General features: G+C 42.4%; 1 protein-coding gene across 3 annotated transcripts in view; it reads right to left on the bottom strand.

The window, feature by feature from the left end:
- The window catches only part of LOC143899646 (uncharacterized), a 249,144-nt gene that overhangs the window by 174,019 nt on the left and 54,324 nt on the right, over window positions 1-20,801 (bottom strand). For 2 of the 3 annotated variants that reach the window (XM_077410063.1, XM_077410062.1), the window contains exon 2: window positions 14,569-14,630. The gene's annotated coding sequence lies outside the window, so the exon portion shown is untranslated. Of the gene's footprint in view, window positions 1-14,552; window positions 14,631-20,801 lie in introns of all 3 variants that reach the window. The other variant, XM_077410061.1, reaches the window with a different exon arrangement.

Raw genomic sequence — 20,801 nt, 5'->3', positions numbered from 1 at the left:
ATTAAATCGTATAATATTTCAAAAAATGTTGATTAACGTATATATAATCATATATTAATAATATTGAATTAAATCAAAATTCGACATTACTAAATCAAATTTTTCTTAAAATAAAATAAAGTTCTACAATAAACTTTAAAATAATCAAAAAATATATTTTTAATTTGTTCAAAAGATTCTCTAATATATCTATAAAATGTATATAATATATATATATATATATATATATATATATATATATATATATATGATATTAAAATCTCAATATTAAAAGTCATCATCTATCTCCGACAGTATTTGCATCTAAAAGACTATATAGCGTTTGGAATAGTCTATATACTCTATATGATTCATTAGAGTGTCAATGTGTTAAAACGTCAAAAGCGAAAATTTCATTAAAAAATCACGGTATTATATATTATACTTTCCGTTAACGACCACAATGGTTATTGTCTTTTCGACAAGATTATCAAAAAGTCATTAAATTTATCGGCTAATATTTAATCCGGTTCGTATTCATCATGTTTCTCGATAAACGCACAAATGTTATCATAAATCTCTCATTAAACTCTTTTCACGAGGCTAAAAGCGTTGTTTAGACATAAAAGAATATACAGATATCAAATGGTATGCACTCGCGTAACGACGCAACGCTTTCATTTAGATAACAAAGAGAACGAGATTGTGTGTATGTGTGTGTGTGTGTGTGTGTGTGTGCCGTCGTCCATATACCGCGGACGCATAGGGTGACCGGGCAAGGGGTAGAAAATAATCAAGCCGAGTGTGCGGAGTGGTAGGAGGATGAACTAACGCAGGGCCGACTCTGAAATATGTTATACGCCGTAGGACGCCGCAGTGGCGGCGGCCGTGTTTGTTTAATTCGGTTTAACGCATTCGGGGAGAAAGGGGGAGGAAGAGAGGCAGACAGAGAAAATTGAGAAGAGAGAGAGAGAGAGACAGAGAGAGACGGAGAGACATTCGCATCGACTGAAACCGCCACGCCATATCCTGTCCCATCCCGTTTTCATTCTGTCGTTCAACGCGTCTTCGTGCGGAACCGATTGCGTGCTCCTCGAGAGACGGAGGGTTTAGGCCCTACATCCATTCTCCCCCCCCCCTCGAACAGATTCGATGATAGTGTAAAATAGATATGATTAAGGGGACGACGAAACGCGACCGCCGAGAGTTTGCGGGCCCTAACGGTTTTAATCATATAAGTTCGGCGATGATGAATTCACGAAGGAGTCGCTGAAAGCGGCCGAGATAGAGAGAGAAAGAGAGAGAGAGAGAGAGAGAGAGAGAGAGAGAGAAAGAGAGAGAGAGAGAGAGGGAGAGTGAGAGAGAAGCGAGATTCTGACAAGTTTCTTACCTCCTGCGAATTGGGGGAGAGCCAGATGAGGGAGAGCACGAGTATAAATACCGAGTGGTTTTCGATTAAGCATCGCGTCAAGGAAAGTGGCACGTCACGTTTATTGGGACTAACAAGGCGTACATCCATCTCCGCGAAAATGCAACGCGATCAAATGTTCATTTTAAACGGAGCACTTCTCTCTCCGCACAGTGTAAATTACACGTAATATAGGATCACGCTTTCGCAATTCCGACCGTATCTTTCAGCCACGGCGTTAATTATACTCTCACGCGCGGATCATTTCACCTCACGTCTCGTTGTTCAATGCAACACAACACAACGCTCCCACGTTGTATTTGCTCGTGTAATAATCGTGTTAATAATCCGGTCGAGCGAGCCGTGGGCGAGTGAGGGACGCGCGAGAGCGTGCGGGGGAGTTGGTGTTTCATCGGGACTTAGGAATCAAATATTTACACGACTCGAGCTTCGCCTCGGTTTACACGGCGAAGCTCGCGAATCCTAAATACTCAGCATTTACCTCGACTCGCCGGCGGAAAACTGGTGGAGCGAGGTAGGGGGTTAGATGGGAGAGAGAGCCTTCGGGTAGAGTGCGAGTGACGGGTTTGGTTTACGTGAATATCGCGAGAGGGTTAATTTGCCGGCGCCGCACGTTCGCGCGGATTCAAAAATCGCAAGCCGCGCGATTATGCCGGGCGTGCGGCGGCGCGTCAAAATAGCGCTAAATCAGCGGCTATTATACGAGCCGGTACGAGCCGGTCCTTATTATTGCGAGTTAAATCGTCCGAGCGTTTATCCTCCGTAAAGAGTCACTGCGAGTCCCTAATTGGCCCCTCGCACGATCGTCGTGAGAATGAAATCAACGGGCTCGAGAAATCATGACGTACGTAGAACGTCCGAGGGCGGGGGGAGATTCAGCCTACTTTCAATTTCCGCTTCCAAAAGGATAATTGAATCGGCCACTTCAAGGAGAACATGGAAAAATCAGTCTTATCATGTAACATTCGTTAGATGTGTCTCCTCAGTTCACACAATTATTAAGTTATAACGGCAAACTATATATCCGCGATGCCAAAGTATCTCGAGATAACATCTGCAATAATTTTTGTGCAACGGCATGCTAAAAGCAATTGCAACCATCTCTTCTTCTGCCTGAAAAATCGCTTACGACCTACATTTTTTCTCAAACGATCGATTCAGTTTCGCTAATTTGGACGCGTGTGTGAAGTTAGCACCCCACATTAAAATTTCGTATAGTTCTGATAAAACTTCCCGTTTTATTTTAAAAAGATTAAAAATTCCTTACAGTTTATAAAAAGAGTTCTGCCGATTAACGGTCACAAATTAAAATTTAAAAAATGCAAGAACAATTTTACTAGAGTATCTAAAAATGTAGCTAAATGTACAGATCTAAAATTAATTTTGCTGCACCATCAAAATTATTGATAACGCTGTAAAAAATTTTGACATTTTAGCAATCAGTTTAACTGTTCTACATAATTATTTTGATGGTGTAACAAAATTATTTTCAGACCAGTATCTAGCTAAATTTTCAGATATTTCAGCAAAACCGTTCTTTTGAAGTGCTACTCTTTACGCGCAATTTGGACGCTTATTTCTATCTATAGTCATGTAAAACTAGCCATGTATAAAATTTCTCTTACAACGTTCCTTTAAATGTAAAGATACGATGATCTTAGATACATGCACGACTATCGCCGCGATTCGATAGGTCTGGCACTTAGCTCACCGCGCGCGTCGCCGATATCCGAATGCTCTTATCCTCGAGCGCACACATCGATTCGACATACGGGTTCGGCAATCCTCGCTACCACCCACGTCTAACCTACATACATACGAACACATGATGGATGCTCTTCCGCGTGTCCGAGCACCACACAAGTGAAATGCATCTCAACATGCTGCTACCGTCAGGAGTGCAAAAATATGCTCAAGAGCGTAGAACGAAAAAGAGGCAATGTACGGTATAAAAACTGGTCCCTGGGTCTCTCAAGTTCTATGAAATTTAGGCCAAGGGGCCCGTCGATCGGACTCCCTCCATATCCACCCTCGCTGATATCCGATGTCGACGCCCGGTTGTCTCATCTGTTCTCCTCGAATGGCTATCGATTCGACGTTCCCGGTCCTGTTTGTGGTCCTCGTGTATATCTGTCTTATATGTCGCAGGCTTATCGTGAAACGCGGTACATTTCATGAACATCTTAGTCCTAAACGCAATGTTCCATGAAGCTGCTTCTGTTCATATTTACCGCCTTGTCGTTGAAGCAGATGTGCATTGCCGATTATTATCCGATAAATCATCATTGGTATCACGAAACTAACAATAATCTAATTCAGAAACCGTCAATATATATAGTCGTTTATTCTGTCATTCTCGGTTTTATTTGTCAGCGAGTAAATAATAAAAATAGAAATAGTGAAAAATTTTGATTGTTCCTCCAAAAGAAGTTTAATCCGATTTTTCAGCGAAATGGCAGCGAATATCGCGATGTCCCGCGGGCGCATCGACACGGAATAATCCGCCGCGCGTTTCTTAACAACGGCGGGATTGACATCGTGACAAATTGGCGCGTATACGAGCGGCTGTCTGTATCAAGCGGATGAATGCCCGTAGCTGGCGAAATAGGTACGAAAACCCTCCCACCCCCCTCTCGTGTGTCGGCAGAGGCGCGCCTATGACGTTAATACATCATCGATTGTCCCATAAACGTACATGCACGCCGCTGGCGTGGAGTGCCGCCGATATTCAGTTCGCTTCAATCGTTCTAGTCATTATGCACCGATGCAAACCTAGCCTATATTAGATACCGCCCGGCAATGAAAGCCCGTTCATGGACTACTACGATTCTCATGTCACGCGTGTGTATGGGAATCGCCATTCGTGAACTCGTAGATTCACGCACACGAGAACACGTGTGCGACGCCACTCGTGCACGCGGAAATGGCCGTTATTACGACATTACGCAGATAATGACGTGGACAAATACGTATCTGCCGTACGAATAAGAGAAGACGTTTCAGAAGCTTCATTCTCGAGATCAAATCATTATTCGTATCAGATAACAGTCGATAATATAAAATATCCTTATTCGTATCTGAGCAGAGATTAACTGCCGGCGAAATTTAATATTGTAAATTTGAAACTTGCGACAGATGACTCGGGAAGTATTGACTCCAAAATTGCTCGAATACGGTATAAGAGCTCGCTAAGTTTCGGTCGCTCTGCATAAAAAGTTCTTAATTTATACGAACGCTCCTTATCGCGAAAGTTTGCACGCTGCAATTCATAGAACAAACGCTCTGCGATACGATGAAAGAAAACAGGAACGACGCGTGTATTTTACCACCGGCTCGCTGCAACACGTCTGCGAGCAATGGTGAATAAAGCACTTTTTTTTACGACGGTAGCGTGACTAAATCTTAAATAGCGTCTCTCTTTCTAAGGGATTTATAAGATTTGTAGTTTAGTAAGTGTATAGCTGTTATAAAATTGACGTTTAATAACTGCAATTTCACCGAATCTTATACGACATTTTTAAGAGTGTTTTGTTGCACAGCGTGTTTTTAAGCTCGATTAGGCTACTAACATAGCAGTCCACTCCTCCGTTTCTGCAGATTGCAAATATATTCATTATACTCACACAGAGTCGAAAAAGTAGCATCAAGAACGTGTCCTTTCTTACATTTAAAATATTTAAAACAGGAAGCGTTTGCAATTTGCGATTATTAGCGTTGTTTTATGTGATAATATATGTAAAATAATTATATATATAAATTAAAAGTGTGAATCGCACTTTTGATTGAACCATAAAAGTTTATTCGAATCTTATGCAATGAAATGCGTGACGACTCGCAAATCGAATTCAGGGAAAGTTAACGTCAGCACTAGTATCTGTAGTCTTCGAACGATGTTATACGGCTTCGCGAAATCGACAGGAAAATCCGTAGTTTATTTATATCGGTAGATACGTCGCTTGTGAGTAAGGGAGGATTAGAGAGGTCACAAATCACGGAATTGAACAGATTAAAATGGACACGCTGGGAGAGCGAAGATACGAGAATCGACCCGACGCGTCCTGCGTACACCCTCGATTTCGTTTTTTTTTTTTTTTTTTTTTTTTCCATCACTTTTCCCGCGATACAAAAACGCTTTCGTCAATCCTACTCTCTTTCGAAGGTTTGAAAAATATATCAAATCTAACACTTTTATATTCGTAAACATTTGCACGTTTATTTGTATCTTTCAGTTATATTGATTTTTCTAAAATAGCGGAACTTTTCACACATTTCCATTAAAATCGATTCAATCGAATACTTTTTCTCATTACGATATCGCAAATTAAAATCTTAATAATTTTCTTATATGTGTTTAAATCGTTTTTGTATTGCACTCTTCCAATGACATATTTGTCATTAAAAATATTTTTCATGTTTTCAGAAAATCTTGAGTTACATGCGGAATATCACAAAAGAAGAAAGGAAAACACCACGAAGACCTCGCTCTTCTTCCGATACGATCGTCAAACGCGAATCCCGGCAAACCATCAGTCTTTATTTCTGCTCGAATTCCCGATGGCTGATGCACCGCGAGCGAGACCGATGCGAAACTCGAACATGGAACGGGCGCGATCCGTAAGGCAAACCTGGTACGATCCAAACACAGTATCACCGGCCAAGATTCGATCCCTTACCCGGTATATAGCCCGGCAAAGTTTCAAATTGGCCCTGTCCGGCTAGAGGAGAGAGAGACGTATCCCAGGCGACTGTCGCTCGCGCTGGCGCGATCCACATCAAATAGACTCTAAATAGAGAAGGCGACCGGCTACGATTACGGGCGGCGGGACCGGAGAAACGAGAGTATATCACAGTTTCCGTTGCGGGCTGAATTTCTCCATTAACCACCCTATATCCGCAACGGAGCCAGCCAGAGGGGCATGGTAAGCGCACGCGTACGCCCGCGTCTAGGTATGCTCAAACACAAATACCGAGTCGCCGTGTACACGTATATACACACACGGAGGTGTATATATACAATTTGCAAATGCACACGCGGCGCCCGAGACACGCACGTAGACGGACGAGGGACACAAATCACCGGTGTAGAGAGGGACAACACCGAGGGGTGGTGCCTCCATGACATACGCGCGTAATTGAATCGATGAATGCGTGTGTGGCGTTATCATATGACGTTATAACTCTACACGTGATTCAATAAAATCGTCGAAAATATAATTTCCGTTTTATTGCTTCAACTTTTTTGTCAAATAGCAATGATTATAGTATATCAATAACAGCGTCCGTTAATAATAGCAGCGCCGGCTAAGCAGTTAACGACTTTCGCAACTGTCTATTACAAACTATCCGTATCTCCGATCAAAGTCACTTGTGCAGCTATTTATTAAGATATAAAGATTTATGCATCAACACAAAGGAGGACATGTGAATACGAATAAAGTCTTATCAATAAGGACAATTTGGCTTTGATAAGAAATTTACGATAAGAAAAATGATTTTACTTTCATCTTTTCTAAGGTATAGAAATTATATAATTTTAAACGTTATGTATTAAATAATTGTATATTATAATTATTGTTTATCCATCGAAGGAAAGGTTATATCTATGTATATGCCTGAAATTGATCCAGATTCCGTCAATAATAGGAGTTGCCGTAAATCTGGGACACATGCAATATGTAATATATATTGTATACGTAATGTGTTTCACTAATATGTTAACTAATATCCTAGCCGTATAGCTGCACCGCATAGTTATCGTCTGTTCGTACACACACCCGGGTATGTATACAATTTGCAAATGCACATGCAATTCGATACACGCGCATAGACAGATTGCGACGCAAATCACACCGCCAACATTGATAGAAAGTGGTTTCGTCAAATTAAACTGATTATATTTTACGAACTGATTTCACGTTTTAACGTTTCCACGGTACGTGGATTTATAAGATAATTATAGAAAATTTTTTTAAGTCAATCAGAAATGTAAGCATCAAACGTTACGTTATGCGTAAACTAATATTAGTTTAAACTATTTTTACGTCAACTCTCTACTTGTGATTACATTTTCCATACTAAATATTATTGTTTAAATTTTTGTTAAATATTCATTATTAATTCGTAATTTGCCATTTGTTGCCTTTGATATATCGATGTGATAATTTTTAAATGTATCGTCCTTTCTACATCTGTGATATACATCCGAAAGCACTGCACGATTAAGTGCACATTTTCTGAATAATAAAATGCTGTTATCAAGAAATATGTTTTCATTAACGTGTCCTGTGCTACGATTACACGGTAATTAGCATAATCCTCCTTGTTTGCGTAAATTGCAATAAGCGACGTAACTGATTACGTTCGTGAGACTGATGCATCTCAAACAACAAACGGACAAATGAAGCAACAATTTGCTTTCGTGGAAAGGTTGGTCTCATTCAGCGTTACAATTAAGTGCTTTTTATTACAATGTCTCAGTTAACTGGATTATGTTAATAGCACCGACCGAGTATGCAGAACTCGCATGACCGGGGTATGCTAATAATACTCTGCGAGCTTTTTCGCGAAAGTAATATTCAATAAAAAAAATTTTCTCTGCGCGAATATTTCCATTCCGCGTATAATAGCTAAATATGCTTCCAGCATCGGTATTTTCTCAGGCGGATCAAGTATGGGGCTATTTTATATCTCTCATGACACGAGCAAGATGGGAGGGATTATTCTAACCTTTTACATTTTTTCCAGAAATAGTAAAAATTTCCTCGAAAGTTATCATTTCTTTATTTGCTTTAAAATTATTGGATTTGACGAAAGTTAATAGACACGTAGGAAAAAATTCTAATTAAAAATAGTAACAACAATGAAAAAACGATCAATGAAAGACAATGATTGCTCTTGCATAAAAAAACATCCTCAAAATATCAAACAATTAAAAATCATTAAAGACATACAGTTCCATGTATTAAACTTCATCTTGAGTCTGTAAATCTAATGCAAACATTCGTACATGTTTTTACAACCAACTGACGCGCAAGGAAATAATTTTACTATTCGCTCGTTCGGATCTCGGACAAGACTAATAGAAGTGAACTCGAAGAAACACTCATAGGCGTAGGGGCTAGCCAGCCGCGAAAATTCTTCGAACGAGTTTCGGGAGGATCGAGTGCGGAAGAGAAACGGAGCCAAGGGAAGAGAAATACCAAAGAGGTTCGCGCGTACGGCGCCGAGAGCCGAGCATTTTTGAAACCGGGCGTTCGCGTGACTATAGGTTGGTCGATGGTTTGGCGCCGCGAGAGAGGAAGAGAGAGAGAGAGAGAGAGAGAGAGAGAGAGAGAGAGAGAGAGAGAGAGAGAGAGAGAGGGAAAGGTAGACGGGAAATGGTGTGAAAGCCAGACGAGAAAGAGAACGAGACAGAGAGAAAGGGGTTGGGCGTTCGGTGCGGGACGGTAGGTGTTCGTTCGTTCGGCGCTCTGGTTCTGGGGGCGCAGAGAGCGTACAGGAGAAGGCTGGTGGATCGATTCAGCCGCTCGAGTCGAGTCGAGACTATGCTTCGGGGCTCCGCGCTCTGCTCTGTAGCCTTTCTCTCTCTCTCTCTCTCTCTTTCTCTCTGTCCCTCCCTCCCTCCCTCTCTCTTCGCGTACGCACACGCAAAACCCAATGCCCACACGCATGCACATACGCACGCATACGTACGTGCGCATACTCTTCCCCAGGGATATGCGTATGCATGCAAAGACATCTGCGGACTGATCACCATTCCGGCTTGCACGCGCACCCGCAAACGCGCAAAGAGAGCAAAGGGGGAAACGGAGATGCGGAACAGAAAGAGAACTGGATGCTTAGAAACTCCTGTACTTCGAACGGTGTTGGATTTCATCCGATTCAGTCGAGTCCGATTTATAGTTTTACTCGGCTCGCTTTGGAATTGCTATTCGCGCTCGGGTACGTCGGTGATAATGACGGTTCAAAAAAAGGTTATAGCAAGGAGAATATTAAGTATAGCAAAATAAGTTTCAACGTATTTTAAATTTTAATATAAAACGATTGCAAAAAATAAAAGGCTATACGGAGAAAGTATTTGCCAGTTGAATTTTTGTATAGTAAATATTTGTTTATTATATATTTAGCTTATTATTTTACAGTATTTTTAATTAATTATTTTTATCAAATTGAAGAATATCTATATGTGCAATCTTGTTTCAATTGGCCAGTTGGGTCGAAAATAAAACGACTTATCTATATATTCTTGTTACGTATTATACAAATGGTGAGTTCTTCCAAAATTAATAAATTTTGAATGTGATAATTCTCTGTCGATTCAACAATACTGCAGTTAGCAGTAGAATTTAATAACATTTTCTTTCCAAATAAATATAAATCTGATTGAACTCAATCAAAACAAATTGGACTTTAGTTAAATTTTGACTCGTAACGCGATCTTCCAATCACTGTAGTACTTGACGACAGTAAAATTATAAATTATATTTAATTATCACGCTAATATTTGCGGTTTTCCTACAGTTGAATATTTGCGCAGAATGTAGATAAAACGACATGAATTATATATCCGTTGTTAACGCAATTATCACGCCACCGTAATACCATTTTATACTTTGCCATCGCACTACATAAAAAAATGTTTCAATAACACGGAGTTTTAAACGATATCCTTGAGCAAATTCTGAAAGATTTAATTACGCATAAAAAAAATATAATTCTGGTAACATCCTCGAAAGTGGAGTCCGCGAGAGTGCGTGCTCCCGGTAGCTCGTTATATAGAAAAATTACAGGTTACGTCCTAGAACGGTAAAGGACCAAAATATTTAATATCTTCCGACTAGTAAAATACATTTCGCGATATACCGTCGCAAAAGTAACAAGTACAACGTCCGCTGCGCTCTGTTTTGGGCGGCTACCGCTCGCTTATTATGAATGTTTGTTCCACTGCGTGTTTCATTAGCATCAACCGCAACGTTTTATTACTACTTGTGCTTAAGCATTTCGCAATTTATCTCGCCAAAAGTTTTAATTAATAAAAATTACGCGTCGGGAATTGCAATGCCTGTATATGCTTGATAAACGAATTTCGCCAATCCGCGAAAGCGTTCCCGATTAAACTGATATTATAGTTGCCGAGTTTTACAGCCGGAGCGAACTATGAATGTGAATCCACATTACTTATGTACATACGCGAATAAAACGATATGTCACTGAAGAAATATTATTTTCTTTCATATTATACCCTGATCCCTCTTGAAATGCCTGTCTCGTCCATTACTCCTTACTTTTCATTACACTACTGCTTTTCAGCCATCTCATTTTTCATATGTTTCTCTTGTTTGTTTGTTGCAACCGCGATGTGAAATGGATCGGTCTGGTTGTCAATGTGGACAAAAAAGTATAAAGGAATAAAAAAAAACATCGAGTAATATATCGAATCTCGAAACAAAGACAGACAAAGCTGTAAAAGATACGCCGCGCGCGTTTATTACCTTACGATGTAATTTTCTTAAGAATTTGCAGCTTGCACACGCGTTTACTCCTGCAATTTACGCGTACGGGCGTTCGCACGAATCGACCCGTACACACACCCGCCACCCCGTAGTACATGCGCTTGAATGCGCGCACGCATTGCACGCACGCAAGCACGCACGAGCGTGGAAACGAAGCGAATGCGAACGGAGCAAAGAGGGATGTAGATAGAAAGAGCGACAGAAGGAGAGAGAGGAGAAAGAGAAACAGAGAGGGAAGGGGAGAGAGAGAGAGAGATAAAGAGAGGAGAAAGAAAAGGGGGAAGGGAGAAAGAGAGAGAGAGAGAGAGAGAGAGAGAGAGAGAGAGAGAGAGAGAGAGAAAGAGAGAGAGAGAGAGAGAGAGAGAGAGAGAGAGAGAGAGAGAGAGAGAAGCAAACATACTATACGATCTCTCGCCTCCGTAAGCGCTTCTGTCAACTGTACGTCGCTACCGGGGTGCACAGCCGCATTGCTCGCGCGCTGCAGTCAGCCTCCGCACCCTCCTCTTCCCGCCCGCAACGTCTACCCCCCGCGCCATCGGTCGTACCTGCAGTCGCAGCCACCACGGCGCGATTGTGTGTTCCGCGGTGCATGCCGTTTGTCACCATTCAAGACGGTGACGCCGAATGCCGAGCGAGTTTCGCCACGAGTCGACGGCGAGAGAGGATTCTCCATCGAGGTCTCTCGGGGGTGACGATGGGGTGGCGGAGAAGGAAGAGCGAGCGGGACGTTCGCGCGTTTGCGGAAGACGCCGTGCCGCCGCGGCCGCTACAGCGATGCGGGTGGCGGCGGTTGTGAAAATTTTAGGCGACAGTTCTTTGGAAAACTAACGAAGCGCGTGCGTATTTAATAAGAAACGATTTATAATGGATAAACATCCTATACATATATCTATGCGCCCTATAAGTACGTACGTGCTTGTCAAAATTTATTCTTCCTTATTCCCTTTATTTTTTTAATTTTTATTAGATATTCTCGATATTATTACTTCTTTCGTCCGAATTACAGGACGTAGTGCCGACTCTATTTTTTCATTCTACGTTATAATTTAGATTACATAGTCTGAATAGAGGCAAATCGTTAATGGAATTAAGTAAATCGAGATAATCAGGTTGCATCTACGTCTTTCTTTTTATACACGGATTTTACCATAAATCTGCATTTTAAATGCAAGTTTGAATGTAGAAAAATTATGCTCGTGATGGGAGAGTGAAGTTTGTGAATTGTGTGAGCACGTTCCAACAATTATGCTTACCAAAAAATATATATCCTGCTCATTTGCAGTAATTTCCACGTAATAAAATATCTGTAACAAAATATTGGCAATAATGTACACGATGTCGAAAAATTCTTCGACTAATTTAGAGACGAATTTTTCCGAGAAAAAATTTCATTGGGCACGATGTTTTCTTGGATGTAGAGACAGTAATGGTTTTACAAGTGCAAAGTAATAGGTTTAGGATCTTTAAAGGCACTTGTAAAAAGTAGTAACAGTTGGTTCTTTGTCCCGAGGATATGCGCGCGAGTCGGGGGAAACAAAGGATATAGCCGAATCCAATAGAGTCCTCTCCCGTCTGCAATGTGCACGGCGCGATTACGCTAGTATCTTGTGAAATCAACAAGATTATCCATTGACGGAAATCGCACCATCTGCGCATTGTTCACGCTTGCTGATCAGCGAGCGTACATGGTGTCCAAGCAGCAGTCTCTCCCGACATTCGCGATAATCCCCGACGTTAGAACGTATTATACATAATATATGTACAAGAAACATTATTCGCGTCACAATGTTCAATTTTTTCGATATTTCATCATAGCCGACCATTAATTACAGCCCTCTCGTCATTATCAATCGCAGCAATCATTAATTATGCCGTAAAACTTGGACTAGTTCTATAAAAGAATTTTATATAGAAAAACCATTTTTTTTCACGCTACTTAACATTGTGCAAGCGGATTTCACGAATTCATCACCTTCCTCTTTAGCCTCCGAACGCCGTCATAACGTGAATGCAAAGTGTGCTCTTCGCAAACAAACAGCACTTGGAAGGTTCTCCCGCGATGATATGTACGGACTATTCACGGGCGATCTAAACGCGCGTTTAATAATTAAAACCCGCTCGATCGATCGTCCGCGCTAATCGGAGTGCCGCGAGCGACGACCTGATTTGCATTCTAGCCCTCCGTCGCCGTCGGTGTTCCGCATAGTCTGCCGCGAACAATGCTCTCGCAACAAGTGTGCGTCTGTCTAAAAAATCCGATTAGAGATAGATAGATAGATAAAGAAAAAAAGAGAGAGAGAGAGAGAGAAAGAGAGAAAAAGAGAGAGAGAGAAAGAGAGAGAAAGAGAGCTGTAATGCGGCTTGATCGAAATGCGCCATGGCGCGTAGTCTATGCAGAACGGTTGTCGGTCATATAATCGTCACGGTCCGAAATTTTGCGGACTGGCCAGCCCGCGGCGAGCCGCCGTAACCGAATTTTGGCGGCTCTCCCGCTCTGCCGCTTCGCGCCGTACCTTCCGCCTCATCGATATTCTATTAATATTTCAATATTCCCGGCCAGCTGCTTCAGACACGAGACAATATCTACGCAAGTGTGCATCTGTCGGTCCGTGAAGCGGCGATGCCGCAAGAACGCCAGGCGAAACACGTCCGTCATGTGCAATAACGTAAGACAGCTCGGCGTTCTCGCGGTATTTTACGGCGGCACGTTTCTGGCGATCGCGTTATGCGAAAGCGACCGAAAGTGCGCCTCTGATTTCGACGATAAAATCGCACGGTACCTAGCAGTATCGATCGCTAAACGAACCGCGAATCTTTCCGCATTGCGCGTGAATAGAAAAATGCAATATAATCGATCGTTGATTCTCGAAGCGAAGTGTTAGGCCCTCCCGTGTGCTTAACGCACGAAATAATAGTGAGGAGTTTATTTGAAAATAAAAATAGCTATATCGCTTTTATTTTATTTGGCTAGATCAGTAATCACCTTTTTAGAGATACAGTTATCTCTAGTTTTATGAACGTAGCTGGATAGAAGCGAAAACGCGTTTTTTCTTGGACATTTTTTCTCTCGCGCAAATAGAAAAATCGGTACGGCTTCAAAATAGTCTCCTATTCTTAGATCGAAAAATGAAACACGTCTTTCTGATGCCTTGCGCGATCTTTCCGCATGCAGACGGAAACCAACGTGAGCGCAGAATGGTGTTGGCGCGTGTGAAAAATGTAGGAAATTTCTTCGCAGACGAGAGAGACGCTGCTATACGTCTCAGTTTGCGAAGTCTACGATTTTCATGACGGTTACTTTTTTTCGGCGCGATAACGTTACGAGACGCTTTAAGGCGAGCCGGCATTTCGTATAACTTTATTACGTTTATTATAAACTCCGCTAACTGCATAATAGTTTCGGTGAAATATAAACGCAATTGGAGTGCTCTAAAATTGAAAAGCCAATCATGATGCACAACTTTGCCTTACTGCAACAATGACAATCGATCCAATTAAAACTTAAGTACAATTCTAATTTCGAGTTGAAGCGACGTAATTAAAGTTTATACATTATGCCTCGCATTCTCGCTGCCCATAACGTGCAGCATGCAAATTGCACGTTTGCTATTACACTCTATTATTATAAATACCTGTTTCCCAACGCACCAATTTGCACCGTGAATTCGATTCGTCGGACGTAACTTTCTTCCGCAACCGGCTCTCCTACACTGAAACAAGAAATATCTCATGTTATTGTCATAAATATCAATATCGTGTACAAATCCGACTTCTAAGCAACACGGTTTGTTGAAAAATCTCTTTTTGCAAAGCTTATATATATATATTTCTTCCTTTTAAATCCCTACTCCTTTAAGCCTCATCTATTCAACTTTTATATTTCAATACCATATGTAGTATTATTCATTCTACTACTTAATCAAGATCGAATGAATGCATTCTGAATGACTGCAAACACTTAATTCCACTGAAGCGTTCTGCTTCATAATGCTGCTGCCTATTCGGTACTAACGAGGCGTAAGCTGCCGAATGAACTAGTTCCATTGAGATACTTGAAAAGTGATAATACAACCGGAATTGACCGAGTTAATCGCTTTAGCCAACGATCGCAGAGCTTTAATATATGTAAGAAGCATTCACGTTCTAAACCTCTGAAAACTGAGAATTATGGAATCTTATGTTTTATTAATCTGTTATGAAACTAAACGTTATGGGCAGGATTAAACTTTCTTTCCCTCAAACGTTTAATTGCAATTTCAATCGTATGAATTACGCGCACGTTCTCCGCTGAAGAACGTTGGAATTGCAAGCGTTGCGGAATGCTGGCATACATTTCCCAAAGATGTTGTTCGAAGCCAAATGTAAGCGTCACAATCGCGGAAACACATTTAGTTAAGATACTTATAGCTAATCAGTAGATAGGTAAATCCGTTAATACCCATGTACATTCCCAAACGAAGCCAGGAACCGTATCGGTTAGAACTTAAGCCACTCGCTATACGCGCCGAGTTATTATCACTCCAGAGATACGCGATGCATGGATTGGCTGTAACAGAGCAACGATAAAGGAGCGTTTGCATTTCGCGGGCGTACCATGTTGCATAATTACCCGCGAGAGTAATCGCAATCAACGCCTCTCATATATACCACGCTCGCCACCACAACACATTGCGATCGGCATTACAGTTCAACAACTTGAACTCTCGCGTTTCTCCATTGTCCTATACCGTCCCTAATGCGTCATCCCTCTCTCCGGGGTTGCCTCTCGAAGATACGTACTAGTTCGGCTGGTAGATAAGGACTGCGTAACGCGAAATCGCTCCGCTCGCGCGGACAATGAGTCGCGCGCAATCATCGTCGGTATACAGAAAGTAAATTACTTGGATGAGTACCGAGACATATTGATCGAAAATGCGGTTGATGCCGCCTCGAGTACTCCTCAGCATCCTAGCTGAGTAGACGGGCTAATTAGACGATTGAACGTTACTCGAGAAGCAAAAGCGCTTCTAACGAGCGACGTTGACCGCGATACCTCGATTGCGGAAACGCGAAACGATCGGCACACGCTAACGAGATCGTTTTCGAGAAGTATTTGCGCCACTGAAAATGAAGCCGATCGTCGATCGGATTATTAACGAGCGAGATAACGACGTTGCCAACAAATCGACAACGAATCACGACCACGAAAACTTTTCAGATCATCTTGAAAAATAATATCTTACATTGTTAAAGTTCAATGTATATATGTATATATAAAAGCTTTCTTTAAAGAAAATAGGGTCAAAAGAAAGCGCTGACAAAAAAATTTTATGCGATTGGGATGTAAAAATATTTTCAACACTTTTAGCGCAATTCGAAAAACAATTATTCGCAAAAAGAAAACTTATTAAGAATTACATTCGTGCGAAATTACAGGACAAAATCGTTTTCGATAATCGTCTAACAATAAGTCTCAAAAGTGAACGGGCAGGTTCGGGGAACGAAGCACCACCCTGGGCGATGGTATAGTAATGAGTGTCGCGTGGCGAAAGGGTGCTGGTATACGCTGGCCCTTTCGGGCCTCCGGAGTGCCGTTATTAATGGAGAACGAAATAAATTTCGGAGCGCGGCACGGCTTACTATAATCCTCGCTGTATATACGGTGTGCCTATACTCCGCCTCACCCCTTTCGCGTTGTCTCTACCCCGGTACTTTCACCTTTTCATCCCCCTGCGCCGCGTGACACGGCGGATTATCGTACGGTATGTCGAGGTCGTCGAATTATTCCACGGTCGGCGGCGCTCTTTTTAAGTCCGTCGGAAATGCTATACCTTCTCACGCATGAGAAAATGTGCGCCACTTCAAACGCACTCTTGCGCGATAAAACGAAATTATTTCTATCTTTCCCACGAAAATCAAGCAAGTATCCGCGACGAGCGCATTAAAAAATGACTTCGAATTGTTAGGGGTCGTTGTGTCGCTACAGCAATATCGTTAATCGTATCATGTTTATAATTTAAATAAGATAAAGTTGGTTAATTGACTCAAGTTAATGAAGCAAATGGATGTAGAGAATAAAAGTACACAAGAGAGATATATATACGGAGTCGCGATTTTCTTAAGATCAATAGCTCCACCATTCTGTCCTTTACAAGAAAATGTACTGCGCTCCAATCCATTAATTTAGATCCCACTCGTGACCACAAACGAGATCGTGCGGTTGCATCAAGAGTCATGGCTCGAGTCGGAAACTCGAACGTCGAACAAAGTTGCTCACGAGAGACCGCAATACTCTTCTCGCCATGCCATTCCAATACAATATTTACTCGGAGCTGGCCCAAAAGCGATTTCACGAAATAGTTGCATATTTTAGAGGCGAAAACAGAACGTATGTGATTTACATTTACACAGACCGCCCCCTTTACAATGAAGATTTATATACCGCATGCATAACCGGGATTCAATCTCTTCGCAAATGTAAGTAATCGCCGAGTAATAAAAGATTTGATTTCTCTCGATTTGATTCTCTTCGCAAGATCAATCTTCCTTATTCCGTCGTGATGTATATCGAGAAATTGACCGCAACTGAAAGCGTCAAAAATAATTTGTATATAGTATCTAAAACCCAACGACGTACATCCTGTAGCAGCTACTTCCAATTTAATTGATCATTAAATCTAATTAACACCGACATAATATATTCAGCATATTTATTGACACGTTAAATCTAGAGATTTCGATGTCTTACTGCGAGGATGATTCTGGCACTTGCAGGAAGATTTGCAAGCGTATCTAATCTGTGCGTTTTCGATTAATGTTTCATTAAGTTCTGTTGATCTTCCGTCGGTAGCTTCGGAACCACGGTGCCGAAGTACCTTGTTTCTCTTGAAAGATCGTCATTCCGGCGTTCTACTCCGCGATTCTCTCTCGGTGTTTATGTAAGAGGACGAAGTCGAAGGGAGATGCAGGATCGAAGATGGCTGAGCAGCGTGTCGAGGTGCTTTAAGCCGGCAGCTTGGCGTGAAATTCGAAGTCAAGAAATCCTGCCGCAGATGCGAACTCGAGATCATGGAATTGACCGATATGTCGCTAGCGCCAAATTTAATGCATTTGATTCATTTAAATATTTCAAAAATAGTTTTTTCTTAGTAACAAAACTGATCAGTAATATGTGATTGATTACTTACAAGTGACAATATATTTTACTAATTTTAATTAATATCTTACTAATTCCTCGCTTTTCCATTCTTCCTAATATATTAAAAGCAATAAAAGATTGTTGATTAAATTATAATTTTTTTAAAGTTCATACACTGTTTAGCCAAATAATATTCTCACTAAAAAAACTTAAAAAGCCTTCAGAGAATTACGGAGATAGCGAAAAAAAATATTCGTCGCGTCATTAATAGACATAAAACTTGCACGTGCCGTTACCATAGAGTTTGACTTCTCCGTATAAGCTACACAGAACGTGTATGCCCAATTTCCATTACAGAGTCGAGAGAGTGTGCCGGGGAGCGAGAAGCTGAGCCCCGCGAGGCGTCGGACGATCCGGGAGATGCGGAGGTAAGAGCAAGATGGTCTCGAACCGCAGGTGCAACCGTTCGCTGCTCGAACGCCGCACACGACGCACGTAAACACGTATACCCCTCTTTCGTTCCCCCCTTCCCGCCTCGGGCAACGCCAAATCCCACGGGATAAAACCAAGCTCGGGCCCGTGTTCTCTTCCTCTCCTTTATACGCGGTCGCGGCGAGCGGCTCTCTCCGCTCCGTCTGGACCGGTCCGTTTATCCCGCCGAACTTTCAGCCCCACCGAGTCTATGAGCGTCCGACCAGTTCCCAACCCCGGACCCCTCTCCCTCCACCTCGGGCGCCTGGCGGTTCCCGACCACCACTTGGAGCAGACACCCTCGGCATCCACGACCGAACGCCCGGGGCTCCGGGTTTCCTGAATATTTTATTTACTCGCCACCCCTCGCTTCTTCCTCTTCGCTCTTCCTCCTCGAGTCTCGTTGCACTGCCTTTCTCTCTATCTCTTCATCTTGCATGCTCCTTTTTCGCGTTTCGGCTTTAGCCTGAGCATCGGACGCTCTTCTTCTGCTCCGGTTCTAACTCGACTTTCTCTTCTTTCGATCACCCTACCCTTTTTCCCCCTTCCTCGTCCTATCGTCCACCCGCTATCGTTTCTTTTGTCCTTAATCGCGCGAATTTATCTTGGTAGAAGGTCTCTCTCTCTCTCTCTCTCTCCTTGTTTTCTTCGTGGAGCCACAAGTGCGCACACACGCATATGTATACATACACACAACATGCATATCCACATTTATGTAGCGCCTAGCGTGCAGTTATGGCACAAATACGGACGTTCCGTTTCGCTCTCGCCTCTCCCCACGCTCTCTCCCGTTGATCTTTCCACGACTTCTGCCCGAATAGACGCGATAACGTTCTTCCTTTACGACTGCGCGGGGCCAGCCGATTCGTTTAATTATTCGCGCTGTATCCAGCGTTGTAAATTTTCCGGGTTTATTTCCGAACTTCTCAATATCACTGGGGATTTTATAACAAATGAAATGACCGATTTTATTCTCCGAGTCGTCACGTATAACGTATAACGCTCTCGTAAAGTCACCGAAACTTTTCCGAAGGAATCGAAATTAACGTTGTTTTAAATTAATGAGATATTCTTGATGCCGCGGAGATATTCTTGATGCCGAGACGACCTAAATCGATGAGATCAAAATGAAATCTCGATCGGGACATTTAAATATTCGTATTTAATTGTTAACTGGTTTTCACTTTAGATTTTACCTCGACTTTGTTAAATTCTATTGAGAAAATATTCTTAAATGTATATGTTTTATTCACCCACATCCCTCTGAGAACTTATAGTTTCGCAAAGTCCCTTCAATGCTCGATCGCGCAATTGGAGCACCATCGATCTCACCTACCTACACTAAAACAATCGTCATTCTTGTCTGGGGCTGACTCGACTTCCTGCGGCTGCGGTTCAGAGCGCTCGACGTCTGGGACAAGCCCGAGTTATATATATTCTCCCGCAGCGCGAATTCCCAGTATATGGCCAACGCGGAAGCGGATAATCAAATATCCGCGAGACCGGCCGGAACCGGTTACCGCGCGAAACAAATTCCCCGCGATCGCGCACATAACTTCTCATTGAATGTTATAACTTCATTAAACCGGGCCTCCGAGTCCCGAGCCAAAAGCGAGTGGATATGTAGGACGGCGCGAGTGAAACGAGATTATGCAGGATGCATCGTCCCTTCGGTTTCGGGCGCGCGGACTTCTTCGTTAATTTTGCATCGAGGTTCCGCATGCATCGTGCGTACAGGCCCGAGCACACGATGATGATGTGCTGCCGCCTGCAAGTATTCTGTGTGCGTATGTGTGTACGTGGATGCGCCTGTACCGAGACCTAATCCGCGACGAGGATGGCCGGTGATTTCATAGGGAATTAATCGATCGGGAAGGGTAAATTCGTGTGCCGGTATTAAAGGATTTCCCCATGGTTGCTGATAATTCGATTGTACTCCCGTACATATACACGCATACACACGCCGCTAACTCCACGTTGTTCCGAGGCGCAGCCGGCCAGAACGGATGAAATCCGGAATAAATTCCTAGTTACAAGCGCGAACAAAAATAAAATCCACCCGGCGTCGGCGTCGGCGTCGGCGTCGGCGTCGGCATGCCCGTCGTAAATTTCATGCCGTCGCGGATGCGTCTCTGTTACAAGATATACATAATCCAGTTCGTCCTATTGTCAATGCTGCCGAGCTGGTGTTATATATCTCTACGTGCAAATTACCCGTTTCGCGCGCTACTTCGCGAAAAGAAGACGATGTTTTATTTTTAACTAGCAACGGTAACTCGCCCTTCGCATTTGT

The sequence above is a fragment of the Temnothorax americanus genome, unplaced genomic scaffold (assembly GCF_048541705.1).
Source record: "Temnothorax americanus isolate GAGA-0224 unplaced genomic scaffold, ASM4854170v1 Scaffold28, whole genome shotgun sequence".
Classification (NCBI taxonomy): Eukaryota; Metazoa; Arthropoda; class Insecta; order Hymenoptera; family Formicidae; genus Temnothorax; species Temnothorax americanus.
This window is presented reverse-complemented; position numbering and strand designations above follow the sequence as displayed.